The following is a 13156-nucleotide window of genomic DNA, read 5'->3' as shown; positions in this document are numbered from 1 at the left end:
CATGCATGTGTTTCTGTACACCATGTGTCTGCCTGGTACCTGGGCATAGATGAGGCCAGAATATTGCATCAGATCCCCTGAACTTGGATTAACAGAAAATTGTGAGATAATATGTGTGTTGAGTTAAACCCCATCTTCTGGAAGAGCAGTCACTGCTCTTGACCACTAAACCATAACTCCAGTCCTGAGAAGAATAAGGAAAATCTTCAGGAAATGTTCTCTCTTCCTGTGTGTCCCTGGGGAGGTGGGCCTAGGATATCATCTTGGGCCTAGGATAATTCAGAACCTCAGCAGTGTACATTATTCTCATCCCAATCATTTATTTCATTTCTGTACCTGAATTTTGACTGAGCTGTGATTGGAGGTGAGATTCCAGTTACACTAACTGAAAATGCTTCCTAAATATTCTCAGTATTCTGACATTGCATGACAGGTGGAGAATCACTTGTATAATTCTTTGTTTTATTTTCTTTTTGTCTATGATGTACAATACTGTGTTAGAAATCCAGGTGCTTCCTAAAAAATATCTTTCTCATGTACAGGTCTCACTGATCACGCAGACCTGGTCACCTATGGAGCAGAGCAAAAAACCCTGGAAAATGGAGAGGGAGGAGACAGTGTCTAAGGATCCCGGTATGTTGCAGGGACTGGTGAAGGAGTGGAAAGGGTTTCAAGTGAATGTGGACTTGGGACATGACATCAGTTTTGACACATTGTTTCACTAAAAATACTGGAGACTTCCATCCACTGAGAAAGATCTCATGGTTATCCTAATGTAGCATGCCTATAATAGGTATAAAAAGGTATGTTGAAAGGAGCTGTTCTGCAAAAGAATTGATACTAGGAGGCACATAAAATTTTATTTGAGTATATATATCAGTGATACTATCCATATTCATGTACGTCACTGATCATGTCATGCAAATATTAAGTGATTTTCATTTTTTTGGTTTTAGTTTGTTATATAAAAGGATGAAAATTAATACCTTGTTTTTAGATTGTTTTTTAAGCTTTGATATTCTAGCACATTCTCTACCTTTTAGAGAATGTTAATGTATACATTCCCCAAAATGCTGTCAATAGAGGTTTGATAAGAATCAGGAAGTATATTTATAGACTGTTAAACTCTGTCTGCACTGTCTGCCCATTGCTATCTCCTATTGTCTGTTGTCATGACAATTCCAAGTGGTTTCGATTACTGTAAATGTAATATACTGTGAGATCACCTCTAAGTTTGATCCTCTTAGTATTTTCCATCTCTTTGTTGTTTCTTGGTACTTTCAGCGTTGTTTTTTGTAAAAAATGCAAATGGGATTATGATAGGAATTGCTTGGAGTCTTAGAGAAAACAGACCTTCTAGGTTGTCTTTTGTTTGAAAAGAACATGAGGCAATGTGCCAGTTTTCATGTTTTATGTCTGTGGATATCTGAATTCCAGGTTTTGTGACATGTACCTGTAGCAGGATTAATAAAAACCCAGAGACAGAAGTTGGGGTTCAGCCTGACAGTAAGAAAATCAAAACAGCCAACCCCAAGCCCTTACCTCTCCCTCAGTCCAAAATGGCGATCTTACCCCCACGAATCTCAGAATTAGACTGTCTGAAAGCTGTCTCCTCCCATATTATATTCCTCTCTAGAGCTGAGATTAAAATCCTGCACCACTACTGCCTGGTTTCTGTGGCAAACTAGTGTGGCTACTGGGATTAACGGTGTAAGTCACTACTGTTTCTGGTCTGTTTTACTCTCAACTTCAGGCAAGCTTTATTTATTAAAATACAAATGAAATATCACTGCATGCACCCATGTTGTTTAAGAATTGTCTATGTCATAAACCATTCTATCTTTTGCTAATACATTTATTTTGCATTTAGATGCTTTTGCCTTGACTTTTCTGTCACTATTTAAATTATGATCATCAGTCTTCTTTACCGCTGTCCGTATTTATGGCATCTTAAAAATTCCGTCTTTCTCAATTTGTTGTATCTCTAAATATGAAATCAATTATTGACAGGATATATGTTTGTGTATATATATTATACATGTACACACACATACACACACACACACATATATATATATATATACACACACACACACACACACACACTTTTTTTTTTTTTTAAAGATATATCATATATACAGTGTTCTGCCTGCATGTATGTCTGCAGGCCAGAAGAGGGCATTGGATCTCATTACAGATGGTTGTGAACCACCATGTGGTTGCTGATAATTGAACTCTAGACCTCTGGAAGTGCAGCCAGTGCTCTTACCTGCTGAGCCATCTCTCTAGTCCCCAAAAACATATGTTTTAAACTCTGCAGTTATTTCGCTTTTTATGTGATCAGTTTAGGTAATATTATCCATTTTCATTTAAAAAATTACTGAAAGAAATACATTTTTTATTAGATAGATGACTAGGGAAAATTAGAATCTTTGTATATTAAATTTACATTATTTTACACCCTACAATGTAGAACTTTTTAATATGTACATATTGGCCAGTTCAGTGTTTGAACATTGTTTGTTGAATTCATTTGGTTATGTTATCATTTGCTTTTTTTCTAATATTTTTGGTGAATTCTGGGTTTTCAATACCCTGTAATGCTTGTAGGTCTCTTAGATAGCTTTTGCCAACAACTTCAAAGAAGGCTTCTCATTGGTAGTTTTGGTAAAAAATAATCTATCCCTCTTTTGTGGACGATTTTATCTGAGAGTATTAATATGGTTGACAGTGATTTTTCTCCATAAGCTTTAAATGTGGTTTCATGCTCTCCTGGCTTTGAGACCATTGACCAGACACCTAGTAGTATCCTGGTTCTTGGGTTTTTCACGTGGTTTTACGTTGTTATTGAACGGTTTTCCTTACTAAATTTTGCTTTTCCTGTTTGACTCCTTTATATGAAAGGGCAGCAAGCCATCTCTTCAGCAAGCCATCCGTTGTTCCTGAAAGAGAAACTCAAAGAGGAGGAACAAGAAATGGCTGATTCTCCAGGACATGTGTTCCAGGTCATTGGTCATGTCAGTTTTTTTCTGGAAATGTTATATTTTGAGACATTGTTTTTAACTTTATTATGAAAAACAGTTGCAAACAACAAAAAAATCACATTCTAAAATTAACCAGACCCCAAGTACATAATTCTATGTACTTTTATTCAGTTTACGGTTAACATAGTCATTAGAGGAGCTCTGGAGCCTCATCATAGACTTTTTTATATTTCACTCTTGAATATATTTTGTAGTAATTATCTACTACCCCCCCACAAAATGTGACAAAATTAGAACTAGAAAAACAATAAGTTTTATATTCTTTTTCATAGCTGCTGTTCATTAACTGCATGCAGTCCTATCTCAGCACCTGATATTTACCCTTTTTTTGTTCTCTTACCTCTCTGTCCTACTGGGTCATCATAATAAACATTGTTTCCATAAACACATATCATTGACTAGATTCTGCATATGAGGGAAAATGTGATTTCTTGTGGCACTTTATGACCTCACTTATATTACACATTCTAAATCCACATTATCCTTCACATTTTTGTTATATTTTTCTCCTCGACTGACTAGTGTCCCATATTCATTATCCATTCATTTGTAGATGCATGGTTAGTTTGATTCCAATGCTTTGCTATGGTGAATCGGCAACAGTAAACAGGGGACTCTGTATCGTGGGCTGTGAAGTTTTCTGGCCTTATGCCCAGGAGTGATAGGACTGGGGCCACTTTACTCCTAGCTTTAAGAATTTAATAATCTTCAAACTGATATCCATTTGAGTTTACTAAATTGCACATACACACACACACACAACACATAAGTGTTCATAAGGTTCCTTTCTTGTCACTTCTTCTCTAACATTTGTTATCAGATCGGCGAATGATAGTCATTCTGCTTGGCGTGAGGCAATATTTACAAGTAGTTTTTGTTTATATGTCCATAATGGCATTTTAGGGATCCTAAACAATTTTTGCAACATTTATTGACCATTTGTTTCTGTCTTTGAAATATAATCTATTCAGGTCATTTGCCCATTTGTTGATTGGCAGTTTTATGTCCTTGGAATTTAATTTCTGTAATTTTTGCTAATTTCTAGGTATGAGTCCCTATCTAAAGTGTTGCTGGTACAGATTTTCTCCCATTTGTGGGTGTCTGAGTGATCTGCTGATTATTTCCTTTCATGTACACAAACTTTATTTTCACATAGTCCCATCTGTTTATACTTGGATTTTGTTCCTGTGCTATTTGTGTGTTTACTATTCAAAAAGTTAAATATAGATACAATATTTAAAAGCACATTTCCTCATCACAGATTTTTCTTCTGAGACTGGTACAATCTAATCCTGCATGACACAAACACAGCATCCATAGCAGATAGCCATGTGCAAACAATAATCTGTTTTTGGTTTCATGCATATTGCTTGTAAGAATATTGTGTCAATCCTGTTTCATAGATTTAGGACGTTAACTACAGAGTGACTGTTAGAAATCATTATTTGAGTAGTGGTCTTCACTTATCTACATCCATATTTCCTTAAATCTCCTTATATCCAAAAGGAAATCTGTCTGCTCAAACTGCGCTTTGTCTTTCAGGGTCTGTTGACATTCTGCGATGTAGCTGTAAACTTCTCCCAGGAGGAGTGGGAATGTCTAGACTCTGCTCAGAGGGCTTTGTATGTTGATGTAATGTTGGAGAATTATAACAACCTGATCTCTGTGGGTAAGCGTAGTTTGCTTGTAGAATTCCTAACTCAGGCTTTCTTTCTTTTTTTTAAATTTATTTATTTGTATTTTATGTACATTGGTATTTTGCCTGCATATTTGTCTTGTGAGGATGACAGATTACTTGGAACTGGAGTTTCAGACAATCATGAGCTACCATGTGGGTGACAGGACTTGAAGCAGGGTCCACTGGAAGAGAACACTGAGCCATCTCTTTACCCCACCAACTCAGCCTTTTTATGTCACTACTTTATAGTTGTAAACACTCTGTTAAACTGTCATGGGAAATAAGAGAGACTATGGAAAGTTTGGTAGTGGGAAAAAACTTTTTTATGATCTCTGAAAAAGAAAAACCTTTTGTTTCTTTTAAGCAAGCCTTTATTTTTAAAAGGAATCAGGTTTTCTGAGCTGTACTCTTCATGGTTGTTCATTGATACAAACACTGTGAACTTGAGATTGCATTAAGCTCTTTTTCATCATTTTCTGAGTATATAAATATATAAAAATAGAGATGTGTATTCTAAATACAATTAGTTAGTAAGCTCTAGCCCAAGGACTAATTACTGATGTCTCAAATGTTTGTTTTATCTTCTATGAAGGTTGTCACTGTTTTTGTAAGAATCTATATAATTATTGTGAAAGAATATGTCGACTACTGGGAGCTCTGTTCAAAATAGTTGCAGGTCGACTTAACAGAAAAATTAAAGAGGCAGTCATTTATCAAATGTTTGATTTGGAACAAGCTCTAGTAATCTGAATTGTATTTTTTCTAGAGAACTATTGGATATGTGATCCTGTCTATCAACATGTGAAGAATGAAAAGGATTCTTGCCAGTGTTGTAATGACCTTGTCAAAATGCTTCATGACCACTCCAAATATGCACTTTATAAAACAAGAGAAGCTACAGAAAACTCTAATATCTACAGGTGCAGCAATCACATTGATGCTTCTATGAACTCAGCAAACCTAGATAGACATGAAAGCATGCACAGAGAAGAAGAACCTTATAAATCTAAAGACTCTGAGGAGTCTTTTAATTTATGTTCCAGCATTTCTCAAGATGAGAGCCTGTACACTGCAAAGAGAGAAAACAGACAGGGAGAATATGGTGACAATTTCAACTCGGCATACAATCTTTTGCCCCAAACAATCTACATAGGGAAAAAACTACACCAGTGTGGGCAATGTGGTAAATTCTTCAGTTCCCCTGCAAACCTTGTTATACATGAGAGAATTCATACTGGAGAGAAACCTTACAAGTGCAATGTTTGTGGCAAATCCTTTACCAATTGCTCAAGTCTTGAAAGACATCAGAGAGTTCATACTGGAGAAAAGCCTTACAAATGTGAGGTATGTGACAAATCCTTTAATGTGATCTCAAATCTTAGAATACATCAGAAAACTCATACTGGGGAGAAACCATACAAATGTAGAGAATGTGACAAATCCTTTACCCAGTGTTCTCATCTTAAAAGACATCAGAGAGTTCATACCGGAGAGAAACCTTACAGATGCAAGGAATGTGACAAATCTTTTTCTAAGAGCTCAACTCTTCAAGCACATCAGAAAATTCATACTAGAGAGAAAACTTACAGATGCAAAACCTGTAACATATCCTTTACCCGGTGTTCAAATCTGAAAATACATCAAAGAATTCATCCTAAAGAGAGAACTTACCTTTGTAAGGAATGTGGAAAATATTTCACTAGCAACTCATATCTTAAAGTACATCAGAAAATTCACACTGGAGAGAAATCTTACAAATGCAAATACTGTGACAAGTCCTTCACCCAAAGTTCAAATCTTAGAACACATTACAGAATTCATACTCAGGAAAGAAAGCATGTGCAAGGAATGTGAGGTTTGTTTTACTGATTGTTCAACTCTTAGAGCACATCAGAAGATTCATACTGAAGAGAAAAATACTGTTGTAAATAAGATGACATAGCATCTATATGGCATTACAAATCACAACAGTATACATGATAAATAAAGATGAGAAAGTTGTAAAAGCCTTGAAAGACTCTTAAATTCTTAGGAAAATATTAAAGAGTTTTATATTAAATTATAATCCCACAATTCTAGGTGAAAAGCTTTTAAAAATGCCTAGGTATTTTGACTGCATGTATGTTTGTACCTTGTATGTATGCTCCTGCCTGTGGAGGCCAAAAGAGGGTATCAGATCCACTGAAGCTAGAGTTTGAGGAAGTGTGTGTTATCAACTGAAGTTTGGTTCCCTGGAAGGGTAGCCAGTGCTCTTAACCATTAAGCCATCTCTCCAACCACCTGGGAAAAGCTATAATTATAACATTTAACTTGCTTAATACCCTAAATTTCATGATCCCATGTATGGTTTTGGTTTGAAAGAAAATAGCACGAAAGGGATTGGCACAATTAGGAGATGTAGCTTTGTTGGAGTAGCATTGGTCTTGTTGGGTCTCTTATTATGCTCAAGATATCACCCAGCGTCTGAGTCCACTTCTTGTTGCATTTGGATCAAGCAAGATGTAAGGACTCTAAACTCCAGTACTTTGTCATCCTGCCTGCTGCCCTCCTACCGTGAAGATAATGGACTAAAACTCTGAACTATAAGTGAGCCATCCCTATTAAATGTGTTCCTTTGTAAAAGTTGCCATTTTCATGGGCTCTCTTAACAGCAATAGGAACTCTAACTTGAGCATTAGATGTAGATACCAGGAACAGAGATATTGCAGTGATAGGCCTGACCATGTTTCTTTGAAGGAATATTGACCTTAGGATTATGGATGCAAAAAGTAGTTACCTGCTTTAGGTGCTGATTAATGGGACATCCTAGTAGGAGCATGGAAGAGAGTGATACTGAGTGATTTTAATTATTGGTACCTGGATTGGTTAGAAAAGAATGTGGCCTAGACATTGTTCTTGTGATATTTTGTTGAATAATGTGGCTGCCTTTTTTCTTGTCCAAAGTGTCTATGTGAGGCTAAAGGGAAGATTTGGAGTTTGTTAATTTCATTAACAGAAGACATCTCAAAACAGCCTCATATAGACTCTGCCATATAGTTATTAGTGATAACTCTAGTGAATATTTATAATGGTAATATGCAAGTTGAGCAAGAAAAAATACAGAACATGTGTTTATGTAGAACAGTTTGAGGAGGAAAAGAGCACCAGTAAGTGTAATGGAGTGAATTCTGTGTTCCAGGAGATAAACAGATTAAGAAATAGGAAAATGGTAGTGGTGACCTTAGGGCACCATTCCACCCAGATAAGTTTCCAACTTGTGAAAGAAATTAAAAAGAAGCTTACAGCCAGGTGTAGTAATACATGCTTTTAATTCCAGTACTGGGAAGGCAGGCTAGGCAGATCTCTTGTTTGAGACCAGCCTTTTCTACAAAGCAAGTTCCAGAACAACCAGCCTTCTGGCTTCAAAGATAGAAGAAATGTATGTGGAGCCTTCCTCCTCATATAAGAAAAGTGACTAAGGCCACACATGTGTCAAGGGTGTTCTGAATAGAGGCCTTGGGGTGGTGGTTATTGTATGAATTTGTGAAGGAGAAGCCTGTGTTTTCTTGGAGAACCGAAGATATTAGAGATGCCAGTGTTTAAGAAAGCTGCTAACAGGGAGTGGAACCATCCCATGAGAAAGAAGTGTGTTGCAGTCAACACAGCTGAAAGGAATTGGAGCTCTGAAGACATTTTGACATCAGATGTGGAAATGCAGTTTGGAGTTTGCCCGGCTGGTTTTGGTCTTGTTTTGTATTTCCACACTTTCTTCCCGTGTTTTGGAATGGTAATGAGTATCCTGTGCCATTGTATGTGACCTGGGTTTTTTGTTGTTTTTGTTGTTGTTGTTGTTGTTGTTGTTGTTTTTTTACAATGAATGTGATTACATGACTCAGAAGAGACTCTGGACTTTGGACGTTTACATGACGTTTACATATTGTTAGACTGTGATAGAGTGGGATCTTTTGCATTTTGACTGAATGCATTTTTACATTATGATATAGTTACATGCCCTTAGGGGCTAGGGAGTCTAATTTGGTGGTTTGAAAGAAAATGTCCACCATGCTGAGTGGAATTTTAAGGAGGTGTGGTTTGGTTGTGGCCTTGTTGGAGGTAGGGGTCACTGGTTACAGGCTTTGAGTTGTCATGTGCAAGCCATGCTCATTGAGATAGTTTACTTCCTTTTGCCTTTGGTTTGTTACAGATTAAAGACAGCTGACCTCATTTTTCTTTTTAATTAAACAATGTTAGATTTTGATCACATTCTCAGCTAGATATTAACTTATTTGGGTGGTTTTTCCTCAAGAACATTGTGAATTACACATTATAAATTGTTTTAATTGTTCTGAGAATTAATTGACCATAAGATGTTTTGTGGTTTGTTAACTCTCTGTCCATAAACATTTACCATTCCCATGAACATAAAAATATCTGCAAAATTCCACTCTTAAATCACTTTCTTGCTTGATATAAAGAAACTACTCTTGCCTTTAATATAGGCTGTTTTCATTCTCCTGCTATGGGAGACTGAAAATAAGACCTGGCCATTAGTAAATTTTTGCCTTGGAATATCTTGGTGTTTGCGCCTGTTTTTTTATTTTATTTTTTTATTGAGAAAATTTCTGCCTCCTCCCCGCCTCCCATTTCCTCTCCCTCCTCCCACTCCTCTTCCCCTCCCCCACTCATCTCCCCCTCCCCCCCCCACTCCATTCCCCTTCCCTCTCCAGTCTAAAGAGCAGTCCGGAATCCCTGCCCTGTGAGAAGTCCAAGGTCCTCCCCCCTCCAACCAGGTCCAGGAAGGTGAGCATCCAAAAAGGCTAGGCTCCCACAAAGCCAGTTAATGCAGTAGTATCAAAACCCAGTGCCATTGTCCTTGGCTTCTCATCAGCCCTCATTGTCTGCCATGTTCAGAGAGTCCGGTTTTATCCCATGCTTATTCAGCCCCAGTCCAGCTGGCCTTGGTGAGCTCCCAATAGATCAGCCCCCCTGTCACAGTGGGTGGGTGCACCCCTCGCCGTCCTGACTTCCTTGCTCATGTTCTCCCTCCTTCTCCTCATTGAGACATTGGGAGCTCAGTCCGGTGCTGCAATGTGGGTCTCTGTCTCTATCTCCATCCATCGCCAGATGAAGGTTCTATGGTGATATGCAAGATATTCATCAGTATGGCTATAGGATAGGGTCATTTCAGGTTCCCTCTCCTCAGTTGCCCAAGGAACTAACTGGGGACATCGCCTTGGGCTCCTGAGAGTCACTCTAGGTTCAAGTCTCTTGCCAATCCTAAGGTGGCTCCCTTAACTAAGATTTGTGCTTCCCTGCTCCCATATCCACCCTTCCTTTATCCAAACCATCCCATTCCCCCAAGCTCCCTCCATCCTCCCCTTCTCACTTTTCTCTCCCCATTTCCCCCTACCCCCATCCCACCCCACCCCAAGTTCCCAGTTTTTGCCCGGCAATCTTGTCTACTTCCCATATCCAGGAGGATAACGATGTTTTTCTTGGGTTCACCTTATTTAGCTTCTCTAGGATCACAAATTATAGGCTCAATGTCCTTTATTTATGGCTAGAAACCAATTTTGAGTGAGTACATCCCATGTTCATCTTTTTGGGTCTGGGTTACCTCACTCAAGATAGTGTTTTCTATTTCCATCCATTTGCATCCAAAATTCAAGATGTCATTGTTTTTTACCACCAAGTAGTACTCTAATATGTATATATTCCACACTTTCTTCATCCATTCTTCCAGTGAAGGGCATCTAGGTTGTTTCCAGGTTCTGGCTATTACAATAATGCTGCTATGAACATAGTTGAACAAATGCCTTTGTCATATGATAGGGCATCTCTTGGGTATAGTCCCAAGAGTGGTATTACTGGATCTTGTGGTAGGTTGATCCCGAATTTCCTGAGAAATTGCCACACTGATTTCCAGAGTGGTTACACAAGTTTGTATTCCCACCAGCAATGGATGAATGTACCCCTTACTCCACAACGTCTCCAGCAAAGGCTATCATTGGTGTTTTTGATTTTAGCCATTCTGACAGATGTAAGGGTATCTCAAGGTTGTTTTAATTTGCATTTTCCTGATTGCTAAGGAGGTTTGGCCATTTGAATTTCTTCTGTTGAGAATTTTCTGTTCAGTTCAGTGCCCCATTTTTTTTTAATTGGGTTAATTAGCATTTTAAAATCTAGTTTCTTGAGTTCTTTATATATTTTGGAGATCAGACCTTTGTTGCAGGGTTGGTGAAGATCTTCTCCCAGTCAGTGGGTTGCCTTTTTGTCTTAGTGGCAGTGTCCTTTGCTTTACAGAAGCTTCTCAGTTTCAGGAGGTTCCATTTATTCAATGTTGCCCTTAATGTCTGTGCTGCTGGGGTTATACGTAGGAAGTGATCTCCTGTGCCCATCTGTTGTAGGGTACTTCCCACTTTCTCTTCTATCAGGTTCAGTGTGTTCAGGTTGATATTGAGGTCTTTGATCCATTTGGAGTTGAGTTTTGCGCCTGGTTTTTGACACTAAAAAAGATCAAAATGTAAGGACTCTTAAACTCCAGTACTATGTCTTCCTGAATGCTGCCTTGCTTCCCACCATAATGATAATGGACTTAATGTCTGAAATGTAAGTGAGCCACCCCAATTAAATATGTTACTCACCTTGAATCCCAGAAGCACTCAGGACACAAAGTCGGAAAGATGTCTATGAGTATGAGGCCAGACTGATCCATATACTGGTTTCCAGGCCTGGCAGGACTACATAATCCCTGACTCAAAAAGAATCATAAGGACAGAATGTAGTATCAAAAATTGTGAGAAAACCTTTGTTTTTCCTCTAGTTTTGTTGAACACTGAAAAGACATTTTTCAGACACCATATAAAGTAAACCGTATATAATCCCCATACTTTACTGTTTATCCGAAGTTCCACCCCCAAATACATTCAATTTGACAAATCCTTTGCCTAGTACTGAAATAGTATACATAAAATTTATTATGAAAGAAAACACAAAATGTTCCAATAAATTTTTGTCTTTTTTTTTTTTTTTGAGACAGGGTTTCTCTGTGGTTTTGGAGCCTGGCCTGGAACTAGCTCTTGTAGACCAGGCTGGTCTCAAACTCACAGAGATCCACCTGCCTCTGCCTCCCAAATGCTTGGATTAAAGGCGTGCGCCACCACTGCCCGGCCAATTTTTGTCTTTTTATTTGCCTTCAAAATCTTCAAACTATAGTCAAACAATACATATATCAAGATGCTGAGAAACTGTAGAGTTAAGATGCGAATGTGACAACATGTACATGCATACATTTAGTTTACAAATGACCAAGGTCAGGGCTAGAGAGATGGTCCAGTGTTTGCTTTTCTGTAGGTTCCTGGTTTGTTTGTTTGTTTTTTTTTTTTGGTTTTTCGAGACAGGGTTTCTCTGTGGTTTTGGAGCCTGTCCTGGAACTAGCTCTTGTAGACCAGGCTGGTCTCGAACTCACAGAGATCCTCCTGCCTCTGCCTCCCGAGTGCTGGGATTAAAGGCGTGCGCCACCACCGCCTGGCTAGGTTCCTGGTTTGATTCACACCAGTTAACATGGTAGCTACCAACTGTGTGACTCTTGTGTCTGGGGATATGGTGCCTTCTGGGTTATGCACATACTTCATGTGTATGCTGCATAGACACATGCAGTCAAAACAGCCATACACATAAAATTGGGACCCTCCCCAACCATGATGAAATGATAATTGCCTTATTCTTCCACAATTGTTTGTTCTCAGTTCTTTTTGAACAGCAATTTATTGTAGAGTATTTACTACCAAAGTATGAGACTTTTTTCACCAAGGCTGAAAGTACAAATCTTACAAAGGATGAATAATTCAATAACAGATTAGTAAATGTCATCATTAACAAAATATTTGCTCTGCCCTTAAACCAGTAATCTCAACCCATGATCTTCTACCATGTTTACTATATGAGGCAAGAATTCCTTTCTGTGGAACTGGAATCAGTCCTATTGAATGAAGCTGGTAATGCCCATAAGCAGTTGTGCCAGTATTGCATCACTGCTTGCATCTTATAAGTTGCCTGTTATTGTAGATTGCTGGTTGTAGTGGTAAGACCATTGACATCTTTTCCCAGCCTAGGGCCCATACAGGACCTTGCATGGCTACAATAGCCAACAGAGAGCTTTCCCTCATAAATTCTAGATGGCTCTCTTGGAACCAAAATGTTCAGTGTGTTCAGAACCACCATGTACTTACAGTGACCAAGAAATCACTGATAATGACCTATTTTGTTTGGTGCGACAATGGGGACTCCATGACCAGTAAGTACTAGACAGATGACAGTAGCTGTTGGTACAGAGAGTTTTATTTAGTAGTTCTGATGTCTAGGAGCAGTACTGTTTACCTATGTGGGAACCTCAGTTCAAATTTTAAAATCATTTTTTCTTAAATTACATGTATTTAACTTGTAAGACATATTC

The 13156-nt window shown here is 38.2% G+C and overlaps 1 pseudogene; it reads left to right on the top strand.

Annotated features, from left to right (window-relative positions):
• LOC121449192 overlaps window positions 1–6717 on the top strand; it is a 96801-nt pseudogene extending 90084 nt beyond the window's left edge.
• Window positions 6718–13156: the final 6439 nt, after the last annotated feature.

The sequence above is a fragment of the Microtus oregoni genome, unplaced genomic scaffold, assembly GCF_018167655.1.
Source record: "Microtus oregoni isolate MIOR12 unplaced genomic scaffold, Mior012 000006F_ref0000085, whole genome shotgun sequence".
NCBI classification, from domain to species: domain Eukaryota; kingdom Metazoa; phylum Chordata; class Mammalia; order Rodentia; family Cricetidae; genus Microtus; species Microtus oregoni.
The sequence above is the reverse complement of the archived record's forward strand: the minus strand, read 5'-3'. Positions and strand labels throughout refer to the sequence as shown.